This window comes from Pristiophorus japonicus, chromosome 1, assembly GCF_044704955.1.
Source record: "Pristiophorus japonicus isolate sPriJap1 chromosome 1, sPriJap1.hap1, whole genome shotgun sequence".
Classification (NCBI taxonomy): domain Eukaryota; kingdom Metazoa; phylum Chordata; class Chondrichthyes; family Pristiophoridae; genus Pristiophorus; species Pristiophorus japonicus.
Window position 1 is genome coordinate 245,675,150 of NC_091977.1, and position 21,825 is coordinate 245,696,974.

A 21,825-nucleotide genomic window follows, 5' to 3' on the forward strand; every position below is an offset into this window, starting at 1 on the left:
GGAACTTTCTGCCGAACTTAAGCACATTGTTGGAGCCGTTACATATGCTCCTGCGTATAGGTTGTGATTGGCTCGGGGGGGACTGTCAAGAACGGGCTTTCAATAAGGCGAGGAACCTGCTGTGTTCCAACAAATTGTTGACTTTTATGACCCCTGTAAAAAACTGGTTTTAACGTGCGATGCATCGTCCTACGGGGTTGGATGTGTGTTGCAGCAGGGTAATGACAACGGCCGACTCCAACCGGTGGCTTATGCCTCCAGGTCACTCTCCCAGGCAGAGCGTGGATAAGGCATGGTCGAAAAGGAAGCACTCACTTGTGTTTACGGTGTGAAAAAGATGCACCAGTACCTTTTCGGTAGACGGTCCGAGCTAGAGACGGACCACAAGCTGTTAACATCCCTGTTGTCCGACAGCAAGGCTGTCAATGCCAATGCGTCAGCTCGCATGCAGCGATGGGCCCTCACGCTGGCTGTGTATGACTACACCATACGGCACCGGCCAGGCACCGAAAATTGCGCTAACGCGCTCAGCAGGCTCCCACTGGCCACCACCAAGGGGGCAACGGAGCAAAGCACTGAGATGGTCATGGCCGTTGAGGCTTTTGACACTGCAGTCTCCCCCATCACAACCCACCAGATCAAATTCTGGACCAACAGAGACCCCCTCCTATACATGATAAAGAAATGTGTCCTGACTGGGGATTGGGCGCCCGCACACAGGGCGTGCCCCGAGGAGGTCAGACCGTTTCAGAGACAGATGGATGAGCTCTCCATCCAAGCTGACTGCCTGCTATGGGGCAGCCGGCTAGTCATGCTCCAGAAAGGCAGGGAAGCGTTCATCAGGGAACTCCACAGCGAGCACTCTGGCATCGTGTTAATGAAGGCCATTGCCCGGTCACATGTATGGTGGCCGGGGATTGACTCAGACCTGGAACACTGGGTTCGCAGGTGCACGACGTGTGCCAAGCTGGGCAATGCCCCCAGGGAGGCCCCACTCAGCCAGTGGTCCTGGCCCACCAGACCATGGTCACATATTCACGTAGACTATGCGGGCTCGTTCATGGGGAAAATGTTCCTGATCGTTGTCGATGCATACCGAAATGGATCGAGTGCATCATATTAAACACATGCACGACATCCATCACCGTGGAGAGTCTGCGTATGGTTTTCGCGACCCACGGCTTGCCGGACATCCTGGTTAATGACAATGGCCCGTGTTTCACCAGCCATGAATTCCAGGAGTTTGAGTCGGGCAATGTTATCAAACACGTCCGGACAGCGCTGTTCAAGCCGGTTTCCAATGGCCAGGTGGAACGTGCGGTCCAAGTCATAAAACAGGGCATGCTACGCATCCAAGGACCCTCCCTTCACTACCGCCTATTGCGCCTCCTGCTGGCCTACAGGTCCCGCTCGTACTCGCTCACGGGAGTCACGCCAGCGGAACTCCTCATGAAACGCACGCTTAAAACGTGGCTGTCCCTCATTCACCCAGCCCTGGCAGACATTGTCGAGGGCAAGCCCCAGTCCCAAACTGAGTTTCACGATCGAAACTCAAGGGAGAGGTGTATAGAAATAGATGACCCGGTATTTGTCCTCAACCATGCTTTGGGACCCAAGTGGCTTGAGGGCACAGTAATTGGCAAAGAAGGGAATAGGGTCATCGTGGTCAGAGTAAACAATGGACAGATATGGCGCTAACACTTGGACCAAGTAAAGAAAAGGTTCAGCATCGACACGGAGGAACCGGAAGAAGAGCATGAGATGTCACCCACACCACTGCCAGTGGATGAGCAACGAGGACAATCCACAGCATGCACAGTCCCTGCGGCCAGCCCGGATAGGCCGGAATTGCCTCAGGTGACAGAGACGCATGCCGAGGCTCAGCCACCAGAGCCACAACTGCGGCGCTCCACGAGAGAGTGTCGACCTGATAGACTTAACCTCTGGAACTAAAAGACTTAAGGGGTGAGGTGATGATGTCATGCATGCAACCATCATGCAACGGTAATCTTCATGTAACTGTGACCTTCATGCAACTTCTGTACACTGTACTTATACCATAGAAATGCACACCCTGACCACACTCCTCACTTGGGTTTCCAGGTATAAAAGGGGAGGTCCCACCCAGGGTCAGCACTCCTTGGTCCTGGGAATAAAGGTTAAGGTCACGTAGTGACTGTGTCTGTAGTACATGCCTCGTGTGAGTTTGTAGTATGGTGCAGGGACACCACAAAGTGAGATAAGGAAAAGTGGAGGGCAGAGAAATCAAAGGCAAAAATCAAAAAGGGCCACATCTCAACATAACTCTAAAAGGACAAAGAGTGCTAAAAAAACAAGCCTGAAGGCTCTGTGTCTCAAGGCGAGGAGCATTCATAATAAGGAGGATGAATTAACTGCGCAGATAGTTGTTAACGGATACGATGTAATTGGGATTGCGGAGGCATGGCTCCAGGGTGACCAGGGCTGGGAACTCAACATCCAGGGGTATTCAATATTCAGGAAGGATAGACAGAAAGGAAAAGGAGGTGGGATAGCATTGCTGGTTAAAGAGGAGGGTAATGCAACAGTAAGGAAGGAGATTAGCTTGGATGATGTGGAATTAGTATGGGCAGAGCTGCGCAATACCAAAGGGCAGAAAATTCTCATGGGAATTGTTTACAGACCACCAAACAGGAGTAGTGAGGTTGGGGATGGCATCAAGCAGGAAATTAGTGATAATTGCAATAAAAGTATGGCAGTTATCATGGGTGACTTTAATCTACATATAGATTGGGCGAAGGAAACTGGTAGCAATAAGGTGGAAGAGGATTTCCTGGAGTGTGTAAGGGATGGTTTTCTCGACTAATATGTTGAGGAACCAACTAGAGAGCTGGCCATCCTGGACTGGTTCTTGTGTAATGAGAGAGGATTAATTAGCAATCTTGTTGTGCGAGGCCCGTTGGGGAAGAGTGACCATAATATGGTAGAATTCTTCATTAAGATGGAGAGTGACACAGTTAATTCAGAGACTAGGGTCCTGAACTTAAAGAAAGGTAACTTCGATGCTATGAGACGTGAATTGGGTAGGATCGGCTGACGAATGATACTTAAAGGGTTGATGGTGGATAGGCAATGGCAGACATTTAAAGATCACATGGATGAATTTCAACAATTGTACATCCCTGTCTGGCGTAAAAATAAAACGGGGAAGGTGGCTCAACCGTAGCTAACAAGGGAAATTAAGAATAGTGTTAAATCCAGGAAAGAGACATATAAATTGGCCAGAAAAAGCAGCAAACCTGAGGACTGGGAGAAATTTAGAATTCAATAGAGGAGGACAAAGGTTTTAATTAGGAGGGGGAAAATAGAGTATGAGAGTAAGCTTGCAGGGAACATAAAAACTGACTGCAAAAGCTTCGATAGATATGTGAAAAGAAAACGATTAGTGAAGACAAATGTAGGTCCCTTGCAGTCAGAATCAGGCGAATTTATAACGGGGAACAAAGAAATGGCAGACCAATTGAACAAATACTTTGGTTCTGTCTAAGGAAGACACAAATAACCTTCCGGAAATACTAGGGGACAGAGGGTCTAGCGAGAAACAGGAACTGATGGAAATCCTTATTAGTCAGGAAATTGTGTTGGGGAAATTGATGGATTGAAGGCCGATAAATCCCCAGGGCCTGATAGTCTGCATCCCAGAGTACTTAAGGAAGTGGCCCTAGAAATAGTGGATGCATTAGTGATCATTTTCCAACAGTCTATCGACTCTGGATCAGTTCATATGGATTGGATGGTAGCTAATGTAACCCCACTTTTTAAAAAAGGAGGGAGAGAGAAAACAGGGAATTATAGACCAGTTAGCCTGACATCGGTAATGGGGAAAATGTTGGAATCAATTATTAAAGATGTAATAGCAGCGCATTTGGAAAACAGTGACAGGATCGGTCCAAGTCAGCATGGATTTCTGAAAGGGAAACCATGCTTGACAAATCTTCTAGAATTTTTTGAGAATGTAACTAGTCGAGTGGACAAGGGAGATCCAGTGGATGTGGTGTATTTGGACTTTTAATAGGCTTTTCACAAGGTCTCACAAAAGAGATTAGTGTGCAAAATTAAAGCACATGGCATTTGGGGGTAATGTATTGACGTGGATAGAGAACTGGTTGGCAGACAGGAAGCAAATAGTCGGAATAAATGGGTCCTTTTCAGAATGGCAGGCAGTGACTAGTGGGGTACCGCAAGGTTCAGTGCTGGGACCCCAGCTATTTACAATATACATTAATGATTTAGACGAAGGAATTGATTGTAATATCTCCGAGTTTGCAGATGACACTAAGCTGGGTGGCAATGTTAGCTGTGAAGAGAATGCTAAGAAGCTGCAGGGTGACTTGGACAGGTTAGATGAGTGGGCAAATGCATGGCAGATGCAGTATAATGTCGATAAATGTGAGGTTATCCACTTTGGTGGCAAAAACAGGAAGGCAGAATATTATCTGAATGGTGACAGATTAGGAAAAGGGGAGGTGCAATGAGACCTGGGTGTCATGGTACATCAGTCTTTGAAAGTTGGCATGCAGGTACAGCAGGCATTAAAGAAGGCAAATGGCATGTTTGCTTTCATAGCGAGAGGATTTGAGTGTAGGAGCAGTGTGGTCTTACTGCAGTTGTACAGGGCCTTGGTGAGGCCACACCTTGAATATTGTGTACAGTTTTGGTCTCCTAATCTGAGGAAGGACATTCTTGCTATTGAGGGAGTGCAGCGAAGTTTCACCAGAATGATTCCTGGGATGGCAGGGCTGACATATGTAGAACGACTTGATCGACTAGGCTTATATTCACAGTAATTAGGAAGAATGAGAGGAGATCTCATAGAAACATATAAAATTCTGACGCGATTGGATAGGTTAGATGCAGGAAGAATGTTCCCGATGTTGGGGAAGTCCAGAGCCCGAGATCACAGTCTAAGGATAAGGGGTACACCATTTCGCACTGGGATGAGGAGAAACTTCTTTACTTAAAGAATTGTGAACCTGTGGAATACTATATCACAGAAAGTTGTTGAGGCCAGTTCGTTAGCTATATTAAAAAGGGAGTTAGATGTGGCCCTTACGGCTAAAGGGATCAAGGGGTATGGAGAGAAAGAAGGAATGGGATACTGAGTTGCATGATCAGCCATGATCATATTGAATGGTGGTGCAGGCTCAAAGGGCCGAATGGCCTACTCCTGCACCTATTTTCTATATTTCTTTGTTTCTATGTTGGAGATGTCTCCTGTTGCACACTGGAAGGATCCACTGGCATAGAAATTGAGCATGATGGTGACCTTGACTACCACTGAGAGAGCCATAGTCACCCTGGTCTGAGGCTCGAGGTCTGATTGGTGGTGACCACATCCTTGCTGAAACGGAACCTTCGAACACATTGTTCATCAGTGAAATTGATGTCCGAGAACTGCTGTCAGAATACCCTGGGAAGGTAAAGCCTCTCCTGTTGAGAGCCCTGTTGGGCTTCCTCCCTCTGGCCACATTTTGCTGCCTTTCTCTGTTCCTCAGTTGCCTCCGACGGTGATGCTGGAGTGCAAGGTCCCGTGCCAGCACAGCCCCCGTGAAACAATATAAATGTTGGACTTTCAAATCTGTCCTCAATGAAAGTCGTGAATCTTTATGAACCAGAACACTCTGTCGACTGCAAATCGCTCAAATTACCTGTCTGCCTATGTGAAAATAAGAAGGAACCATTATTGGCTGACTAAAAGTGAACCGGATGCTGGAGCCTTTAAATAATGCCCCTCCAGTCGACATCTGACTGAAACCCGACTGTTGAAGCTGTTGTTGTCAGTGCCAGGCACTAAACCAGGGGTCGAGGGTCAATTTTTGTTCCGGGACGGCAGACTACGAAAAGGGGAGGTGCAATGAGACCTGGGTGTCATGGTCCATCAGTCACTGAAAGTGGGCACGCAGGTGCAGCAGGCGGTAAAGAAGGCAAATGGTATGTTGGCCTTCATAGCTAGGGGATTTGAGTATCGAAGCAGGGAGGTCTTACTGCCGTTGTACAGGGCCTTGGTGAGGCCTCATCTGGAATATAGTGTTCGGTCTCCTAATCTGAGGAAAGACATTCTTGCTATTGTGGGAGTGCAGCGAAGGTTCACCAGACTGATTCCAGGGATGGCTGGGCTGTCATTTGAGGAGAGGCTGGATCAACTGGGCCTTTATTCACTGGAGTTTAGAAGGATGAGAGGGGATCTCATAGAAATATATAAGATTCTGACGGGACTGGACAGGATAGATGCGGGAAGAATGTTCTCGATGTTGGGGAAGTCCATAACCAGGGGACACAGTCTGAGGATAAGGGGTAGGCCATTTAGGACTGAGATGAGGAGAAACTTCTTCACTCAGAGAGTTGTTAACCTGTGGAATTCCCTGCTGCAGAGAATTGTTGATGCCAGTTCACTAGATATATTCAAGAGGGAGTTGGATATGGCCCTTACGGTTAAGGGGAGCAAGGGGTATGGAAAGGAGGCAGCAAAGGAGTACTGAAGGAATGATCATCCATGATCTTATTGAATGGCGGTGCAGGCTCGAAGGGCCGAATGGCTTAATCCTGCACCCATTTTCTATGTTTCTATCAGTATCGCTGGGCGCAGCAGAGCGGGGCGCAAAACTCCCTCTGAAATTAGTGGGAGGCGCTGTTCTCGCCGCAACCGGTTGTAAACTAATTTGCATCCTGGGGTCACTAACGGCATTGCCCAATTCCTCCCCCGAACTGTTTCCAGTGGCATAAGGGTCGGTAACCAGAGGACACCTGTTTAAGGTGATTAGCTGAAGAACTAGAGGCAACATGAGGAAAACTTTTTTCATGTCGCGAATTATTGTGATCTGTAATGCACTACCTGAAAGGTGTGTCTGTGGACTTCGAATGTACCTGTCGCTCTCTGATTCAGTTCCGCATTCCACACATAGTGATAATATACTGTGTTGTTAATATTATTTACATTGTTTAATGTCTGCACCCCAGTGAGTCACGGTGATTAAAGTTTAAGTTGGTCCCGTGATACATTTGAGAATATATTTCTTGAATACAGTAAATTTAGAAAATTATTTTGCCCATGTGCTATCATTTTTTTCCATGTCGTGTTTATTTTCGGTCTGTAATTGAAACCGTGCTCCCATTTTGACAGTTGCACAGTGCAGTCAATGTCGAAGTAAATGTAGAGCGGACTTTCAATGATTTGAAATTTTGATTGTCAGTACCAAGTTCGTGCTGTGCAACACGCAATTATCCATTTTTCTTTTGCATAACCCTGCAATCTCTCATAATCTCCAAGGTATTTTGGAAGAAAACTTCGGGATGAACCTCATATAAAAGCAACAGGTTGGCCAGTTGTGTTTTATTTTGCAACAAATGCATCACTTAACTTGTATTCGATGTGATCTCTGCATCTCCTGTTTTGAGAGTACATATGTTGATTTCACAGGCTACCAGCTACCACTGCTGTTACTTCTTCACACTCCATTAGCCCCATGTCCTTAGTGCTCCCACTCTCTTCACAAACCGTTGCGCATCTGCTACTTCAGTAAGACATTAACCTTGGCGATAATTTCTCCAGGGACAGGTTTAGCTCCGAATAAAAATAAAACATTTCATGTGTCCTAGGCCATGATTGAAAACCTTGCTGAGTGCTGCACATTTATCTTACATGGTACAAGAGTCAATCGCATTGAATTTCTAATTAAGTGACATATACTTGCAAGATAACAAGATGTAAAAATAATTGACTTATTTTTCATATGTAAATGGTGCTGGTATGGTGTGAATACAGAAAAATGATTAACCTTCTACAAAGACTAATGTATCACAAGTTATCCAAATAGGCTTTACAAACTAATCCAGGGTAGCTTTTGTCTGCGGGAGGAAAGAACTGAGAGCTTACTGACTGCGCTTATATATTTCTGCTCTGTACAGCTGTACGCCAAAGATATCTGTTGACATTGTAGCCTGGATTTTCTAATTGGGAGCATCCATTTAACTGGCAGAAATCAGGTGGCCTGGATTGGACAATAGGGTCAGAATACAATTCTGTTGCACCACTGCCCATGTCAACATCTGCTCCATTTTCCGACATCATTTGCAGTAGCCAGAAAGCCTGCTCAGTTCATCACTTCTGCCTCATGTTCCTGCCCATGTAAAATGGCCATCCAGGGTTCCTCGGCACTGTAGAAAAAGGGGAATCAAATTTAAAGAACCCAACAGCTATAGTTGTAGAATTTGCTGAAACCTTGGGCCTGTAACTCACAATCCTACTCCCTTACCATAACTATGGGGAGGAGGGAATCCTGCCCCAATCAGTGACCTAAGTGTTTGACCCTGCGAGTACTCCCAGGTTCAGGTCAATGGGTGCCCATACCAATATTGGCAAATCGTGGGCACCCTTTAGGTTGATGCCGGGGATGGGGGGAAGAGGGAGGGGTGGTCGCAGTGGCGAGAGGGGCAGAGGAAGCAGAGCAAAAGCACAGTACATTTTTCCTCGTTGGTCTCTCTTCTGGAAGTCCATAGATAGCTGGGTGACTTGTTCATTCTGACTGTTCCAGGTCATGAATCCAGCTTGGATCATACTTATGGAGGCCGAAATTCAGGCCTGCCAGATACCTGGCCACCTACCCTTTTTTAGATGTTTCCACCATCAGATCCGACGAGGTGGACTCTTGATCCATTTTCTCGACATTGTCAATTTTTTTGGAGCGGAACGGAAGTCGGTCATAATGGGGGTGGAAGTGCGGTGGTAAATGCTGCTGAGGAGCGGAAATGGGTGCGGGACGGAGTCTCTGCGGCTGTCACTCAGCGGCAAAGTGGTGGTGTCGTTAGTGCGCGTGCACGTCACCACGTCTCTCCCGTTTAAAGGGGCGAGGCAGCGATTTTCTAGGATCGGTCACTGGGCCACCTGTGAGGGTTTCGGCCGGGCCAGTGGCATGACACCCAAGAGGCAGCCTGGCCAAATCCGGGGCCATAATTGTCTGGCCAATCGGGAAGTCGGCTGACAAGAAAAAACATGGCGGCTGCAGCAGTGCGCCCTCCCCTTGGAGGGCTGCAGCGCTGCCGTGGCTCACACACAACAAACAAGGTACACCGATAGAAAAAGCTGTCGGGGACACCGCACGGCGGCTCGTAGATTATTTGAGGTAAAATTCGCACTGAGTGGGATGGAAATGCGACAGAGCGGAGGTGCGCTCTTTGATGATGCACTTGGGGCGGTCAGCAGCAGCGGGGCGGAAGTGGAGATCGCCCGGAAAATCACCAAGGTGAATTTGGATTGTGTCGGCCAATGGACTGCAAGGCGGCGGCCACTCGATTCCGCCGCATGGCTGCCGGAAAACGGCCGTAGCGGGCCTTATCCGGACCCTGAATTTTGGCCCCATGTACTCGACTTCTTCCATTCCAATGTACTGCGTGACTGATTCTTGTTAGCATACAGTCTGCTGGACACACAGGAGGCAGGAACAACTGGAATTCAGGCAGATGACACCCATTCTGCCAGTCCTGCCTCTTCTTCATATGTCAGGCTACAAGGGGCTGACCACAACAATTGCCTGCTCCTGTCCCCAGTGGAAATATATATGGCTATTTTGGCAGGGAGAAGATCTACCATTAGAAGACTTGCCCCTTTTCCCACCTCTGCCTGTCCTTGCCTGCCTTTACTAACACTGACAGTTCACCCCAGCCCCTGAAGAAATATGGGGTCCATAATTCCAACTTAATTTATGAATCTTTAGAAAGCCTCTCAAGTTTCACCTACCCTGCATTCCCACTAGGCTGAATGCGATATTAAATGTGGGCCCTGTCTGCCTGTTCTGGGGATTTAGGTGTATGTTAAGGGCCATGCCCCTTCCCTATCTCTGTAACCTCCTCCAGCCTTACAGCCCTCAAAGATCTCTGTATTCTGTAGTGTCCTTACACCTTACTATAGAATCACACGAGGCATGTATTGCAGACAAGGTCACTACGTGACCGGAACCTTTATTCCCAGGACCAAGAAGTGCTGACCCTGCATGGGACCTCCCTTTATATACCTGGATGACCAGGTGAGGAGTGTCTCCCACAAGTTCACCCCCTGTGGTCAAGGTGTGCATTACTCAGGTGTGTACAGTGTAGTGTTGTTACATAAAGGTTACAGTTATGTGAAGGTTACAAACATGACACATTCCTTCAATTTTAGCCTCTTATGCATCCCCGATTTCCTTCATTGCTGACCGTGACTTCAGCTGACTCGGCTACAAGCTCTGGAATTCCCAGCTTCTCGCCTGATACATGTTAGCAAGGGCTGTTCCCACATAATGGGCAGGTTTTTGAGTAGCATGCAGCATACTATTCCAAATCTCAATATCCGCTCAGCTAAGTACTACAAGGGTCATTTGGAACAGTGTAGATAGTGTAAATGTTGCTTGAGGGTGCTGATGGTGAGCTCTGTAATGTTCCTTGTGGCAGTATGGCTCTCACTGTTGGTCTGCTGTGCATGTGTCTGTGGGTTCCGAACCTGAATCATGAGCCATCCTATTAGTGGATAACCCTTGTCACTCAGTAACAGAGGACTGCTGCAGAATGAAGAAAGCATGACTACTGCCAGGATAATGGGCATTCACCTGCATGATGTGCTACCTGTGGTCACACACCAGCTGCACAAAAACACCTACAATTGCACCAGCAGCCAGAAGAAATAATCCAGCAACTAACATGTAATTCATGATCCTTTTAAGTAGCACTGGGGGGGGGCTCCTTTATGCTGTTTAACGTTGTGTTCACCTGTGCGAGGTTAGGACAGGACGTGGGTTAGAGTGTGCAGTTGGAAAGCAGCAGTGCTGGCGACAATTCAGCATAGCACACTGATTCACATCATGATCTGTCTGCTCTGCATGCTGCTGGCGGTCGTTAGATGCACAAACCTTCACCAAGATGGCGTCCTGCAAACTTCTCATCGGAAGCGTGACACACATCTAGGACCCCACCGTTGAGCATTAGGTGGCCGCGTAGCATCTAAAGCACTACATAGTCCAAATAACCCCCATATTATTTTGGTGAAGAACTTTTTTTTCTATTCATTACTGGGATGTGGGCGTCACTGGCAAGGACAACATTTATTGCCCATCCCTAATTGCCCTTGAGAAAATGGTGGTGAGCCGTCTTCTTGAAGCGCTGCTGTCTGTGTGGTGAAGGTACTCCCACCATGTTGTTAGGGAGGGAGGTCCAGGATGTTGACCCAGCAATGAGGAAGGACTGGCAATGTACTTCAAAGTCCGGATGGTGTGTAACATGGAGGGGAACTTGCAGGTGATGTTGTTCCCGTTCGTTTGCTGCCCTTGTCTTTCTAAGTCATAGAGGTCGTAGGCTTGGGAGGTGCTGTTGAAGAAACCTTGGTGAGTTGCTGCAGGACATCTTGTAAATGGTACACACTGCAGCCACAGTATGCGGTGGTGTTGGGAGTGAATGTTTAAGGTGGTGGTGGGGTGCCAATCAAGCGGGCTGCTTTGTCCTTCTTGAGTGTTGTTGGAGCTGCACATTCAGGTAAGTGGAGAGTATTCCATCAAACTCCTGACTTTTGGCTTGCAGATGGTGGAAAGGCTTTGGGGAGTCAGGAGGAGGGATGCGTGCTGAAGAATACTCAGCCTCCGACCTGCTCTTGTGGTGACAGTATTTATATGGCTGATCCAGTTAAGTTTCTGGTCAATGGTGACTTCCAGGATGTTGATGGTGGGGATTCGGTGATGGTAATGCCGCTGAATATCAAGGGGCGGTGGTTAGACTCTCGCTTGTTGGAGATGGTCATTTCCTGTCACTTTTGTGGCACGAATATTAATTGCCACTTATCAGCCCAAGCCTGAATGTGGTCCAGATCTTTCTGCATGCAGGCATGGACTGCTTCATTGTCTGAGGAGTTGCGAATGGAGCTGAGCACTGTGCAATCATTAGCGAACATGCTTATCTCTGAGCCTATGATGAAGGGAAAGTCATTGATGAAGCAGCTGAAGATGGTTGGGCCTAGGACACTGCCCTGATGAATACCCGCAGCGAAGTCCTGGGACCCTGATGATTTCCCTCCAACAAACACAATCATCTTACTTTCTGCTCGGTATGACCCCAGCCAGTGGAGAGTTTTCCCGTTGGTTCCCATTGACTTCAATTTTACTAGGGATCCTTGATGCCATACTTAGTCAAATGCTGCCTTGATGACAAGAGCAGTCAATTTTACCTCAACTCTGGAATTCAGCTCTTTTGTCCATGTTTGGACCAAGGCTATAATCAGGTCTGGAGCCGAGTGGTCCTGGTGGAACCCAAACTGAGCATCGATGAGCAAGTTATTGGTGAGTAAGTTCCGCTTGATAGCACTGTCTGTAATAGAGTTCCCCCTAGTGGACTACTGCTCCACCTAATGGACTACTGTGGTAATGCAACTACTGATGTAAATATAATAAAAGGGTCATGTGAAAAAGTCACATGATGTCAGTTTCTGTTAGAGCCATCTTGTAGAGTGTGTTTGTTAGTGATGTCATCAGAATATATCACATTGGCCAGGAGGATAGCATCATTGCATTCCCTAGCTGAAATTTTTGTTGGTGGATAATCCAGCCAACCGACAGAGAGACTTTGAATTTTTTTTGTTTTGCAGAACAGCTAAAAATACAAGGTAAATTACAAGCACACTTGGCTGAACTGAAGAGTTCAGATGGCCACACCTATGGGAATAATAGGCCACTTGGGTGAGTTCCATTACGACCAAAAGACTTTCGGAGCATATGTGCAGCGGCTAAAAATATTTTTCACCACGAATAGTATTGTTGAAGTCCCCAATGATGAAAGCCATAACCGGGTGGTTTTAGAAAGAAAACAGGCTATTTTCTTGACTGAAGCAGGAACCGAGGTGTATGAATCCTTGAAAAATGTGCTATTCCCATAACTTGACTTTTGATTTAGCTTGTCAGACTGCTATGTTGATGGATATGGCCGACCAATACTCCTCAGAATTTCGCACCATTTCCAGTCGACAGACAACCGAGATGAATCGCCTGCAGATTAAAAGTAAAAGGCAGTTGGGCCCCAAGGCCTCAGCAACTGACCATGGTAAGAGTTCATTAATGTCGTGCTATCAGTTGCCTGGGATAACACCTCACTCAAAGCTGTCCATATATGCAGGCAGAGTGTTGCTACTGCAAGAACACTGGGCACCCTGGGACGGCGTGCCAAATGAAGATAAACTGATGTTCAGTGCTTGAAGTAGAAATCACCAGACACTAAATAACCAGATGAGGAGGTGCTGGAGATACACATCATCAGGAGCAAGAGAGTATCTAACAATGATTTGCAATGTATCTTCATCCAAGTAGACATTACAGGAACCAGGATATCCATGCAAATCGACACTGGTGCATCCATGAGCATAGTAGCGGATTCACTATATCTCAACAAGTTGAGTGATTTTCCACTGGAGAAATCGAAGATTGAGCTGCTAGGTTACTCAGGAGAGCAAATCCCTGTGGTAGGACATATCACTATACCAATGAAATACAAGGATCAGTTTCAGAGCTTGTCTCTCATAGTAGTGGCAGGAGACAAGACTGCCTTGATAGGTAGACATTAGTTGAGATCACTAAAGCTGGATTGGAATGAGATTTTTCGTATGGAAATGAAATTTGCATCAAAAGATGACATCATCAAGCAGTATCCGAAATTGTTCCGCAAAACAGGCAGTCCAATCCAAGGCTTCAAGACGAGTGTCAGTGTGTAAAAGGGCGCTAGACCAGTTTACTACAGGCCACGTTCCGTACTATATTCACTCAAGGAGAAAGTTGAACTCGAACTCAAAAGACTAGAAACTGAGAACATTATCTCCAAGGTAGATCTAAGTAATTGGCCTACACCCACTATTGTTGTACCTAAGTCAGATGGTAATGCTGATGCTATGTTCAGGTTGCCATCCCCATCACAAGTTACACCCAATAGGGAAGAAGTGTTCTATTTTTCATATATTGATAAGCTGCCAGTCACAACTGAAGAGTTTGGTAGAGCAACCAAACGTGGCCCGGTTATGTCAAAGGTGTATGATTACATAGCAAATGGCTGGCCAAACCACGTATCAGAGGAAGATATTCATCCTTACTTTGTTCATAGGAATAAATTATCAGTGGATAAAGATTGTATCATGTGGGTTGAAGAGTAGTTATTCCAAATAAGTTCAGGATGATTTGTTAGGAGATCTTCATGACCAGCACCTGGGAATGTGCTTGACCAAGAGTTTTGCACACAATTACTTATGGTGGCCAGGTTTAGATAAAGCTATAGGGCCTGAATTTTATGAAGGTCTCCGCCAGCCCACGTTCTGGTCGCCGAGGTCACTGATATTTCTTTGGGCAGGGTTTTCATCATGCAGTTGCCTTGAAGGTCGGCGGGTGCCAAATCTGCAATGCATGCCGCCAATCTGGGCGGTAGCCAGCAGGAGCTCTCATTCTCGGCAGCAAAGGCACTTGACACCCAAGTGCCGCCGAGAATGAAGTCGTGCCCACGGAGGGACAGAGAACTAAAAATATATAGCATCAGAAACAAAAAAAAATCTGACGACCTTCAGGAGACCCATCCAGGCAAGTATCTGTAAAGAAATCATTTAAATAAACTTCACTAACCTTTTTTACAGCATCTTCACACTTACTGTTGAGGACAAATCTGCCTGCACTCAACGGTCCACTGTGGTCCTGCCACCAACTCCAGCCGACTCCTGCCTGCATGAATATACCATCTCGGTGGGCGGGAGTGTACTTACGCGCATCGGCCGTCCGCTGACGTCGGCGGGCGCTTCCCGGCGGCTCGCCCCTCCCACCCGATCCAGGCCATGATGAAAGTGGCACTGGGCGGGTCAGCCAGAGGAATGTCAGTGGCAATGTGCTGCAGTCGGCGGCAGTGGGTGGTAAGTTAATCAATTTCGGCCCCATAGAGTACATCGTTAGTCAGTGTACAACATGTCAATCAGTAAGCAAAAAACCATCATCAGTGCCATTACAGCCATGGAAATGGATTCCCAGGTGTGGCAAAGGTTACAAGTAGATTTTAATGAGCAAGAAGGACAACAATTGTTCATTATGATTGATAGTCATTCAAAGTGGATAGAAGGGTTTCCGATGCGGAAAATCACAAGTAAAGCACTAAACAATTTGCGAAGATTGTTTTCTTCAGAGGGCCTCCCAGAAGAAATTGTGTCTGCTAATGGGCCGCAAATTTATTCAGAAGAATTTGCACAGTTCATGGCAAGAAATGGTAGAATGATTCGATTATTTCTGATGAGTCAGATAGTTTTGTTCCACCGTACCACCCTGCTTCAAATGGTGCAGCAGAACGCACAGTACAAATTGTAAAACATAAAACATGCTCTCATGAAGCAAATGTTGGATTAAAATTCAAGGAAGCTGCAGTTGTCGTTGGATCACAAAATGGCAAATTTTATAATTACTTATCATCATACTCCTCATACAACTACTGGTAAAAGACCAGCAGAGTTGTTTTTCAAACAACAGCCACAAACCAGGTTCTCATTGTTAAAGCCAAACTTGGCACAGCCAGTAGAAGAGAAACAATTAAGACAGAAAGAAAATCATGATAGAGGTAGAGTAAGAGAAATAAGTGTGAAATTGAATTGAAAAGGTTAAAGTGAAGAACCATCACCATAAATGTAGTTATCAGGAAGAGTGGTGAAGATATGTGGCCTTTGCACATATTTGGTCAAGATGTTTGATCATGGACAGGTGAGGTTTGTTAACATTGATCATATTTTACCAACAGATTTGGAAGGATATGAAAGTTGGAATGATTTGATTATTTCTGATGAGTCAGATAGTCTTGTTACAAGTAGAGTACCAGTAGCAAATCCTACAACAGATGTACTAGAAACAAGTCCAAGAGAAAGTCAGAACTTAAGTCTGAGTACAAGTAAGGCAGACAAACAGTCTGAAGTTGTAGAGAGTCAAAATATAGATCAAGGGTTAACCTTGAAGAAAAGCTCTCCTCAGGCTCAGCCGAGAATGAGTCTAAGTTCAACATCAAGTTTGGAAAGTTCTGTTTAAGAGCGAAGGTATCCTCTTCCAGCAGTAGGAGTTGGAGATCGAGATGCCCATAAAAAGGAGGTGGAGTTCGGGCGCAGCCATAGCAACAGGAGCGGGAGATCGAGAGGCCCATAAAAAGGGCGCGGAGGTCGGGAGGAGCCACAGCAGCGGGAGCGGGAGATCAAGGCTGAAAGTAAAACAAAGAAGTAAATAGAAATCGAAGTGTGATGTTATGGCATTGCTCAGGTTCGGTGTTTCAAAAGTCAATAGTTTGCGAAGGATAACCTCATGGCCAATGCCAAGCATAAAAAAGTCTTTTAGCATTTTCTCCAGGAATCCAACGAATTCGCAATGTCCTGCAAAGCGTGTTAGTTCAGCGACGTAGCTCGCCACTTTCTGGCCTTCAGACCGTTGTCATGTATATAATCGACACCTTGCCATCAGAACGCTCTCCTTCAGATTTAGATGCTCCCAGACCAGTGTACACAGTTCTTCATATGATTTGGTTGTTGGTTTTGCCTGAGCAAGAAGATTCTTCATGAGGCCAACAGTCTATGCCGGTGTGTATACACCACAGGAGCCTCCTCCTACCTTACTTCACCTCACCCTATCCATAACCTCTCAGTTCTGGTATCACCCTAGTAAATCTTTTTTGCACCCTCTCCATTGCCTCTATAACATTTTATAATATGGAGAACGAGAACTATGCATAGTATTCTATGTGTGATCCAATCAATATTGTATACGTGTTTAACATAACATAACTTCTCTGCTTTTCAATTCTATCCCTCTAGAAATGAATCCCAGTGCTGTGTTTTAATTTTTTATGGCCGTATTAATCTGTGTTGCTACTTTTAATGATTTGTGAATCTGTAGCTCCAGATCGCTTTACTCCGCTATCCCATTTAGACACGAAGTTCCAAGTGGCCTCCTTATCCCTCCTACCAAAATGCACCATCTCACACTTACCTATATTGAAATTAATTTGCCATTTACATGCCCGTTCTGCAAGTATATTGTTGTCTTCTCATATTAACTATACCATTTTGGTTGCATCCGCAAATTTTGAAATTGTACTTCCAATTCCCGAGTCCAAATTATGAACAACAGTGGTCCCAGCACCAATCCTTATGGAACATCACTTCTCATCTTCCGTTTGAGTAAATTGAAGCCAGCCTGCTCTCCATTCTGCTACTCGTTTCAGCTGTGACTCAGTAGATAGCACTGTCGCCTCTGAGTCAGAAAGCCACTCCAGAAATTTGTGCATAAAAATGCAGGCTGACACTTCAGTGCAGTGCTGAGGGAGTGCTGCACTGTCGAAGGTGCTGTCTTTTGGATCAGACGGTAAACCGAGGGCCCGGCCCGCCTGCTCTCTCAGGTGGATATAAAAGATCCCATGGCACTATTTCGAAGAAGGAGTTTTGCCCAGTGTCTTGGCCAATATTTATTCCTCAATCAGTATTAAAAAAACAGATTATCTGTTCATGATCATACTGTTTGTGAGATCTTGCTGTGCGCAAATTGGCTGCCGCGTTTCCTACATTACAACAGTGATTACAGTTCAAAATTACTTAATTGGCTGTAATGCACTTTGGGACGTCTGGTGGTCATGAACGGCGCTATATAAATGCAAGTTTGACTTTCTTTCTTTCTTTCTTTCTTTCTTTCTTTCTTTATTTCTTTCTTTATTTCTTTCTTTCTTTCTTGCTTGCTTTATCCCTGACTCCATTTGCTCTGTGTTTAGTCAGCTTCCTTACTATTGTTGTAGACGATAGGCTTATATATAACACATACTATTCATGTTTTCAAAGTTACCTCAGAAAAAAGTTACGTTGTTCTTTAAGTACGCAGAATACAAATTCTGGTTTCAGTGCTCCTAAAATTGGTTTCCCAGAACATTTTTGTCTGTGGTACTTTCCATCAATACACAGGAGGGCAAGAGAGGGCAGGTCTCGGCATGAACAACACGATAACTATGGCACACACTTCCTGTTTGAAAACCTTACTTCCTATGTCATGATTTTCTGCCAACATTTTATGCAAATGTTACTGATGGAAAACCCTTTAGGAACACAGCAAATTTATAGGAACAAAAGATGCGTTGTCAGCATTCTGCCATCACAGTTTGTTGAAATTCTTCCCAATACTTCCTGATCAAAATTTGCTGACCTTTGTTTTTTTTTATCAGTCACTGAAATTTTAAGGGGTCGGCATTCTGTATGGCCATTTTTGAGGCGGTGTCACCACCTGAGTGCTGACTTTAGCGGCAGGCGTTAGGTGCGGCCTCAAACTGCCGAACAGAGTTTTTATGCCCAAAGATGAGAGCAGTGCTATAAAGTGGCATTGCACACTCATCCTCGGGCACCAAAGGGGCAGGAGCTCAGGAGACTGACTCAATTTCACAATGGGAAACTTCCGGCATACTAGGTGAAGAAACGGAAAGAAAAAAACCCGAATACTTTTCCGACCCACACACATACTTCCCACTGTTACAACTAATGAAAAAATGCAGACATAAATGTTGAAGAACTTACCTTGCTCTCTGGGTGATTGCACCCGAGATCTGCTATGTACTCTTCATTTTTTTCAGGCTGTAAGAACGCCTGCCGGTAAGGCCACCGTGGAAACCAAATATCGCGATCGCGGCGCCAAGGGGGCGTCGCATGCTGGATGATGCCACCACATGGGTGGCGTTAGAGGGCGCAGCATTACCTCTTAGCGCTTCTCCCAAAGACCCAACGTTAGCTGCCCATCTCCGGCGGTAACGGGTGGCGTTAGAAATGGAATTCCGACCCCTAAATGTCTAAAGTAAAGTTGTAAACGAAACAAAAAGGTCAAATCATTACAATTTCTTCACAATAACATCTTTAAATTTATCCATTGAATTGTCTTCATTAAAGTTTTTAGTTGCCTCAGCTTGAACTTGTTTTTTTTTTCGGAGTAAGCATTGACACCACTTTGTCAGCCAATGATTTGGAGGCAGGGTGGGACTTACAGCAGGACTTACAGCAAACAGTCTATTTTACAATCTATTTTCTCAGCAAAATAGCAGAGTCTATTTAAACAGAGTCTTTAGACACTACAACACACAGAGTCTACTTTAAAGTAGACAGACTACTCAGCAAATTGCAGAGTCTATTTAACACTGTAGCAAACAGAGTCTATTTAAACAGAGTCTCTATGAAGGATTATTTCTCTAGCAAAATGCAGTGAGTGGAGGATAGTTACATAATACAAATACTGCATGTAAAATCAATCCCAGTCACTTACAGCAGTGCGGTCTTCCGGCTTGATTGATGGGGGATTTATCCAATCATCTCCATTCTGATCGGGACTTGTGGTGTCACTATAGGCATCCTTTTTTTTTATCCCCATAGCTGTGACTCAGTAAAGTGAAGGCAAATCCCGATATGTGAGCATGTCCAGTCTGTACTATTTACCAAGAGGCATCAATAGCATTTACTCAGCTTGAGTTTACAACAATATTTCTTTGATTGTTTGTAAAAATAATTTAAAGGAAAGTGACAAGAAAAATTTCAAAAGCTTCAATGAGGTAATGTTTGTGTTGAATGATTTTTGTATGTATACTTGTTATAGCAAGAAGGAGAAACATAGAGCGCGATTTGAAACATTGCATTCAATATGATTACACACTAATATTGTGGCACTGAAGCAAAATACTGCGGATGCTGGAATCTGGAATAAAAACAGAAAATGCTGGAAATCTCAGCAGGTCAGGCAGCATCTGTGGAGAGGAAGCAGAGTTAACATTTTGGGTTGATGACCCTTCATCAAAACTGGAGAGTGTTCGGAGAGAACAGATTCCTAACAAGCGCTGAAAGGGGGAGAGGAAGAAAGAACAAAAGGGAAGGTCTTTGATAGGTTGGAAGACAGGAGAGATTAGAGAGACAAACACATGCAACACTGCTTTCACACTGAGGGGCAAATCAATTGTAAAAACAACTCATAAATTGCCTTATCACAAAAGGGCGAAAATTAGGCCTAAAAACGGTAGCGCAACGAAAACGGTAATTTTGGCGTAAAAATACCGGGCCTGAAATCCTGGTTCTGGCTTCCCGCGGGCGCTCGCCTGAAAATAAGAAAAAAGATGCGCACCTACCTTTTGCTCCTGTGCCCTCCAACGATTCTGGTCAGAGGCCTCCTTTTCCTGCACATTGGAGCGCGTTCACATCTTGGAGAAGGGAAAAGCTGGAGTCATGTAGCACTGGACAGCCAAAGAAGGTACAGTATTCTCATTCTTAATAATGGGAACTTGTAAGTAGGAGTTCTCATTATTATGAATGAGAACCCCCCTCCCAAACACAAATAAAAAATAAAAAAACATCTCACATAATTAACATTAATTTAAATTAAATTAATGAAATATGTTAGAAAAAATATATATTTTTCAGATTTTTTTAAAGTGTTGTAATTAGGGTGTAAAATAAACTTATCTTAGTGGGCAGGGTATTTAACGCAAAAATGAGTTTTTAAATGTTATTTTATATGTTTTTCTATATGTTTTAAAACTCTTACGCTGATAAAAGTAGACTATGTGCTTGCTTTTACCAGACGCAAGAATTTTAAGGACATTCACTGGGCAAGAGTTGAGCAAATAGCGCAATCTTACCCATGCGAATGTCCTGGTTGCAGGGATGCATTGGATCTGTCAAGCTAAAACTTGGCACATCAGAAAAGCCGATTTCAGCGTATGCACATTTCGCGCCGAAAACCGGCTTTTGCGGGGCCTTGCCGGGTCTGTAAGTATTTCGAACGGACCCGGCGAGGCTGGAATTTCAGGTCCACTGTTTTCACCGAAAACCGAAAATCCAACCCTTTGTGTTATTTTGGGGTTGGCTTTTTTTGTTCAATGCTGTACAAATGGCACAAAAACAGAAACATACAAATATGATAAAACAAACCTCTTCAGCTGTGAGGAATGTTCCTACACAGGAGGGATTGAAACTTAACAAGCTGTAACCGCAACTCACCTCACAATTGGGGGTAATTTTGACTGGCGATAGTGTAAAACAGGCAATGTAGGGCCAATTGTACATCTCTCCCGATTTACTATTCTGGAAACGAAAATCGAGAGAGATGTACAACTGGTGGCAGAATCAATATCGCCTATTTTACCATATCCTCCCCAAAGTTAAAATTAGCCCCGATCATACCATTTACATTTTAACGTGAATTTCTTGCCAATCTCCCCAGCAATATGCAACTTCAAAAAAATATCCCAGGTCGGGGAGAATCCGCAGCAAATACACAGCAGAATGATTTTACAGTCCCCGCCAATGATAGCTGGAACTGTCCAATTTCCACTTGTCTAACTTTAACAAATGGACCTCGGAGGTATTCATGCTGCTGGGTGATTGAAATAGTCGAGAGCATCCCTAGCTTGAACAGCACCTTTAAATGGGCTATCCTTAAAGGAATGGTCTCTTGAAGGGAAGCATGGGTAAATTTGAGCATTCCTTGTTAATTGTTGCTCCGCAAACACCCTAACGATCTATAAAAGCATATTGCACCTTGTTTACTCCAGCCAGTCATTTTAAAGGCATGGGCAAAAATTTGTACCACACTGTAAATCGTAATGTGGAAAACTAGTAAACTTCAACATATAATATAAGTGAGCATCAGCTCTGAAAGAGGAAGTTTACTCCCATGATCATCAAAGTACCTCAGTCTAATGATTGTATAGACTGAAACTACTTCAGCTACCTTACATCACCAAGCTGAACCTCCCCCTCCATCTGCCCCAAGGTAA

At 45.1% G+C, this 21,825-nt stretch overlaps 1 long non-coding RNA gene across 5 annotated transcripts in view; it reads right to left on the reverse strand.

Moving 5' to 3' along the window:
• Positions 1 to 7,350: 7,350 nt before the first annotated feature.
• Positions 7,351 to 21,825, reverse strand: part of LOC139269398 (uncharacterized) — a 291,142-nt gene continuing 276,667 nt past the window's right edge. For 4 of the 5 annotated variants that reach the window (XR_011594298.1, XR_011594295.1, XR_011594290.1 and 1 more), the window contains 2 exons: positions 18,590 to 18,858; positions 7,351 to 8,193 (listed from right to left, as the gene is read on the reverse strand). This is a non-coding gene — a long non-coding RNA (uncharacterized lncRNA). Of the gene's footprint in view, positions 8,194 to 18,589; positions 18,859 to 19,325; positions 20,336 to 21,825 lie in introns of those variants that run through there. The other variant, XR_011594296.1, reaches the window with a different exon arrangement.